Source organism: Microtus ochrogaster, chromosome 5 (genome assembly GCF_000317375.1).
Source record: "Microtus ochrogaster isolate Prairie Vole_2 chromosome 5, MicOch1.0, whole genome shotgun sequence".
Classification (NCBI taxonomy): domain Eukaryota; kingdom Metazoa; phylum Chordata; class Mammalia; order Rodentia; family Cricetidae; genus Microtus; species Microtus ochrogaster.
The window spans coordinates 81,980,461-81,986,463 of NC_022012.1; the positions used below are offsets into that span (position 1 = coordinate 81,980,461).

The 6,003-nt window shown below is 45.3% G+C and overlaps 1 protein-coding gene and 1 long non-coding RNA gene across 7 annotated transcripts in view; one reads left to right on the plus strand and one right to left on the minus strand.

Annotated features, from left to right (window-relative positions):
* Ccdc51 (coiled-coil domain containing 51) overlaps positions 1 to 6,003 on the plus strand; it is a 19,687-nt gene that overhangs the window by 4,058 nt on the left and 9,626 nt on the right. For 2 of the 6 annotated variants that reach the window (XM_005347963.2, XM_026779534.1), the window contains exon 1: positions 4,504 to 4,595. The exons of 2 other annotated variants lie outside the window; for them this stretch is intronic. The gene's annotated coding sequence lies outside the window, so the exon portion shown is untranslated. Of the gene's footprint in view, positions 1 to 4,503; positions 4,596 to 4,695; positions 5,322 to 6,003 lie in introns of those variants that run through there. 2 more of the 6 variants (XM_026779531.1, XM_026779532.1) reach the window with 2 other exon arrangements.
* Positions 7 to 4,429, minus strand: LOC113456093. The gene is made up of 4 exons (XR_003376966.1): positions 4,351 to 4,429; positions 4,198 to 4,253; positions 4,028 to 4,115; positions 7 to 102 (listed from the first exon to the last, which is right to left on the minus strand). It is a non-coding gene; the product is annotated as an uncharacterized LOC113456093 (long non-coding RNA).

The window sequence follows — 6,003 nt, forward strand, 5'->3', positions numbered from 1 at the left end:
GCAGGGAATCCAGATGTTTAAATAGGAATGGAAGAGGGTCACCATCATCTCAGATATGAGGAACAGCTTACTTTTTGCCAGATTTCTTAATTCCACCTGTGGCTGCAAAAAGAAAAGTCGATCAGGGAAAAATATACTTGTGGCTAAAAAGCCTCAAGGGTCCTGGTAATACCTGGCTCTTGTGCTGGGTATTTGCTATGACACAAACACGCACAATTCCTTCATCAACACCATCTCTCCTACAAAGACAGAGCATAGCTGAGGCAGGGGCCATGACTCAAGAGCTGCGGACTACTCTCTCTACTATTGTGTCCTTCAGATTGGCTTATTAATGCTCCTTACAGCAACCCACGTTACAGATAAGTAGTTCTGGATGTTTGGTGACTTCAAGGTTATAAACTAGTATGTGAGAAGCCTCAATTCTCATCTGGTGGTTTGTCTTTTCTGTTTTTAAAGTGTTTTATTTTTTTGTTTACAGTAAAGTCTTAAAACAGTAAGGGTGGGCTTCGAATTCACTCTCCTTTTTTTTGTGGGCTCCCCCATTGGTTTTTTGTTTTGATTTTCTTCTCCTTCTTAAAACAGAGAAAGAACACAGAAGTTGGTGTGTAGGGAGGTGGAGAAGACCTGGAAAGAGCTGGGGGAGGAGAAAACATGATCAAAATATGATGTAGGTTCCCCCCTGTATACTATTGGCTAATAAAGAAGCTTCCTTGGATCTATCACAGGGTAGACGAGAACAAGGCAGGAATTCCAAGCAGAGATAGAGGAGAAAGTAGGCAGAGTCAGAAAGACTCCATGTAGCCACCGCAGGAGACAGATGTGCCGGAACCTTGCCGGTAAACCATGAGCCTCGTGGTAAAATATAAAATAGAAACGGGCTAATTTAAGATGTAAGAGCTAGCTAGAAATACACTTAAGCTACTGGCCAAACAGTATTGCAAATAATATAGTTTCTATGTGATTATTTCTGGTCTGGGAGGCCGGGAACAAATGAGCAGTCTCCGCCAACAAAAGTATACTGTATGAAAAAAAGGTTCTATTCTTTTTTTTTTTTTTTCGAGACAGGGTTTCTCTGTGGTTTTGGAGCCTGTCCTGGAACTAGCTCTTGTAGACCAGGCTGGTCTCGAATTCACAGAGATCCGCCTGCCTCTCGAGTGCTGGGATTAAAGGCGTGCGCCACCACCGCCCGGCCTGAAAAAAAGGTTTTAATCAGGTATGGTGGTACACGTGATTAGCCCTACCAGCACTTGGGAGGCAGGGGCGAGTCTGAGGCCAGCCTGGTCTATATACTGAGTTCCAGCAGTCAGGACTACAGATAGCAGTGATTTCCAGCCTTCCTAAACCTGCAACCTTTTAATACAATTCTTCATGTTGTGATGACCCCCAGCCACAGAATGGTTTTTGTTGCTACTTTATAACTGTAATTTTGCTACTGTTATGAATCATAATCCAAATATCGGTGTTTTCAAATGGTCTTAGGCAACCCATGTGAAAGTGGCTTGACCCCAAGGGATTGTGACCCACATGTTGAGAAACCCTATCTCAAAAAATTCATCTTTCTGCCTCAGTCTCTCTCAGCCTCCCCAGGTGTTAGGATTAGTGGTATACACCACCATGCCAGGGCTCTACCTAAGAAGCCTAACTTCTAACTGCATACTTTTTTCCCTTTCACATTTTATGTGCCTGCATTTGTGGGCCAGCTCACCCTAGGTTGTATTCCCCATCAACCTAGTGGTTTATCTCACTGACCCAGAGCTTGCCAAGTCACCGCCATCAGGAAAAACTGCATATTCTTAACTGCCACACTACAACACACTATATCCCATTTTATATTCCTGGACTGGCTTTTTGTGCCTTCAATTTAAAAATACCACTCCAAAGCCGGGCAGTGGTGGCGCACACTTTTAATCCCAGCACTCAGGGAGGTGGAAGCAGGCAGATCTCTGTGAGCTTGAGGCTAGCCTGGTCTACAATGCGAGTTCCAGAACAGTCAGGGCTGATACACACAGAAACCCTGTCTCAAAACCAAAACAAAACGAAAGCTACTACATTTGGTACTAAGTGTGTAATTAGTGAAATGTTTGTACAATTAATTATGCCTAACATAAGGATGAAGGTGCAGCGGAGCAGTGATGGCACACGCTTTTAATTCCAGCATTCGAGAAGCAGAGGCAGGTGGATCTCTGTGAATTTGAGGCTAGCCTCATCTACATAGTGAGTTCTAGGACAGCCAAGACTATAGAGAAACCCTGTCTTGAGAGGGAAAAAAAGGATGAGGGTGTAAAAGAACTATGCTAAATCTTTTGATAAAGTTAGGCACAGAGTCACATCCCAGCATTCTGAGGACAAGGTAGCAGGATAAGGAATTCAAGGCAAGCTCATGTCATACCAGGAGACCTTGTTTAAAACAAACAGGAAGCAAGCCCAAAATAGATGGTGTTCAATAAGAAGTATTACCAGTTGGATTTCCCTATCAGAAATTCCTGGGACCAAAAGTGTTTTTAGGGCTTGGGGGACTTTTGCACATACACATTTCAGGGATGGAACCCAATTATGAACACAACGCTCATTTATGCTTCACACAGCCAATGCATATAGTTTGAAGTTAATGTAATATAACACTCCCACCCCCACATGCAATGCATATAGTCTGAAGTTAATGTAATAACACTTCCATTTCCTCAGCATTCTGACTGCAGCTCATCACCCAAGGTCAGGAGTAGATTTTCTACTTCTAACAAGGTTTCAGATCTGGAGCATTTTGGATTTACAGATTATAAATGCTCAATCTGTATAGGACTTCAAGGTTTGAACCTTTTTAACATAAACACAGTTTAAAGGAAGGCACCAGGTACCTGACTTCATTGCCGTGTGGATATAACAAGAGATCAAGCCTACTGTAATAGGTCTTGGGGTGACAGTTTCCAGTATATGCCACACTGATACCAGGCAGAATCAGCACTAGTTAGAAAATGCAAAATAGTGCTTTTACAATGTACACAAAGCCAGGCTGGTGGTACAAACTCCAACCTCAGCTATCTAGGAGATGAAGGCAGGACAATCATAAATTCAAGGCCAGCCTGAGAAAATTAACAAAAACATGTCTCAAATAATAATGACGGTGTAGGTCTTGTCTAGCATGCATGAGGTACTGCAATAAAAAAGAGTAAGAAGAGGCAAAGCAATTTAAAAAAAAGTAACAAAAAATGGGATTAGAGTGACAGCTCAGCAGTTAAGAGTGCTGGCTACTCTTCTAGGGGACCTGGGTTCGATTCCCAGGTCACAACCATCTGTAACTATAGTCTCATGAGATCTGATACCCTTGTCTAGTCTCTCAGGGCACTGCACACACATGGTACAGGGACATGCATGAAAAACACTCATACACAGAAAACACAAAAATAAATAGGTTTTTTAAATGCAGAATTAGAACTGCTGGGCCTGTAATTCACTCCTAAGAGGCAAAACCATGGGGAAGATTGGGTTAGCAAGGTAGAGTGAGAAACGTGGGGCATAGGACACTGTTTCCCGGCATAGTCACAAATAAACACAAAATAGCAAGCAGAGCAAAATACATATTAAGATCCGTGGACTTTTTTTATCTTTTAGTCTAGACACACCCAAAGGTGACTCAGGACTCAACATTACAGATATGTAAGCAGCAAGTAAAAGTTCTACGTTATAATGTAACAAACTATTATAAAGAAGCCAGAAACTGGACGATATTCAAAAGCGTAGCTATATGCATCTGTTCGGAGTATATTTTCGTGTTTCCATTTCTGTAGCTTCCCTACGGACTGGAAGCCCAAGGTGTCTGCGAGGCAAGAGATTTTATTTTCTGGCCACATTCCCACTCCCATCCCTCCGTACTGCTGCAAAGCCAAGACAGGCCGGGGGTTTGGCCAGCGTGGACACGAGGGTCCCGGAATTTCACCAAGGACCCCAGAAACAGAAGACCTGTTTGGCCCTCGTACCTACACTGGCTCCGAGCATTTGTCTCTCAGAGCTGCGCTCCATCCTCACTTACCCAGAGGTCCCTTCCCCGCGGCCTTGGCTTTTAGCTCCTCGAGTTTCTTCTGCTCCTCTTTTTGTTTCTGCTTGAAAGCCTTATCTTCCTGCGGAGAGGCAGAGCAGGTTCACTCCAGGCCAGTCGCCCACTCCCTCAGCGCCCGCCCACGCCTCCGCTCCCGTCCTCACCTCGTCCATTTCCTTGGCCTGCTTCTTGGGCTGTTTCAGGGGCTTCTTTTTGCCACCTGTGGGCGACACGAGCATGCTCGGCCCATTCCCACCATCCACAGCCCTATTCGTTCTTCCCCGTCCATCCGTCCCCCAGACCCCAAACAGCCTTACCTTCCCGGCCCGACATGGCGCCTCCAGACACCCCCTTCTCCAGACCCTGATCCTAAGCCGGAAACGGAGCTTACTACTGGCGCCTATGCCGTGCGGCGGGCTCGCTGATTGGCTTCTAAGCAGGAAGTTACCCTCACGTCTTTTAAAGGACGCTCTCTCCAGGGGAGGGTGCTACCCGGTCAGAGGTCATTTGAGTGGCAGCCGCGGGGCTTACCGCTGGAGCCTAATAGGCTTAGGCTCTTAAGGTACGAGGCGGAAGGCTCTTTCTTCCGGGGGGGAGGGGGACGACGACGACGACTGGGGGGGCGTATGGCTATAAGGCCTGTCATCATGCACAGAAAGAACGTGGTGCAGGTAGAGGGGCAGGCGCGTGCGAAGCTCCTTTCCGGAACCCAGGAAAGCACAGCTGGCTGGAACGATAGAGAATGGGAGATGGCCGTGGCCAATTTCACCTGGTCCTCAGCTTCGGAAGCCGCGGGAAGAAGTTTGGACTTTATGAAATAATGAGTGTAACCGTTTGCAAATTCTTCTTCTAGTTCATTCTTGTTGACTGTGTACTATATAGACAGTACTCTGGACTGACATTGTTCTTGTTGACTGTGTACTATATAGACAGTACTCTGGACTGACATTGTTCTTGTTGACTGTGTACTATATAGACAGTACTCTGGACTGACATTGTTCTTGTTGACTGTGTACTACTATATAGACGATACTCTGGACTGGGCAATTCAGCAAAGCTGACATTGTAGCAAGGTAAACCTACAGCAAAGCAAATAAGTAAACTATGTATCACATATTATATGTGACCTGTCTAGGGAGAAAAAAGAGGCAAAGAAAGTGGTTATGGAATATTCCCTGGGGCGGGGTAGAATGTCAGTTTTTGATAGGGTGACTTCATGGACTATTTGAGCAGGACTTGACAAAGGCCACGGAGCCACCACTAAGTGAGCCAGTACCAAGACCCTGAGGTGAGGGCTTGCCTCTGGCGGTCCAGTCCTTCATGACTGAAGGGAGGGAGAAAAGAGACCCTAGTGGGAAGTGCAGTCAGAGGAATGAGTCGGATCCCCTGTAAGCTGTGAAGACTTTGACTTTTGCCTTGAAAGAAACATGGGACTGTTGAAGAATTTAAGCAGAGACCTGAGATTGCCGGCATCTGAAAAAAACACTGGCTGTTTGTTGATAGCTGACCTCAGAGACTGGAGTAGAGAGGCAGAAGCCCAGCAGAGATAGTCCAGCCGCAGAGTGTTGGTCATTGAAACCACTTTGTAGCCCTGGCAGAGCTAGAAGGGATGGGCACCTGGTTTTAGAAAGTCAGTGGAATTTTGCTAATGGAATGGATTGAGATCAGAGAGAAAACGGAGGGTCTAGGGTTATGTGAGGTTGTCAGTCTAGCATTTGTATGTGAATTACCGTAAACCATGGTGGAGAAGAGCATGGCAAAAACAGTTTGGTAGATAAAGTTAGATTAGATTTTCAAGCAGTGATATGGGCTGGACATTTAGGTAATATAGAATCTGGAGAAAAAGTCTTGACTGAAGAAGTCACAGATGTGTGTGGGGGTGTGCACGAGGGTCTTACACATGTTAGACAACTATACTCCCAGCTTTTGGAAAAAATATTATTTTTAATTATGAGTGTGTGTGTGTGTGT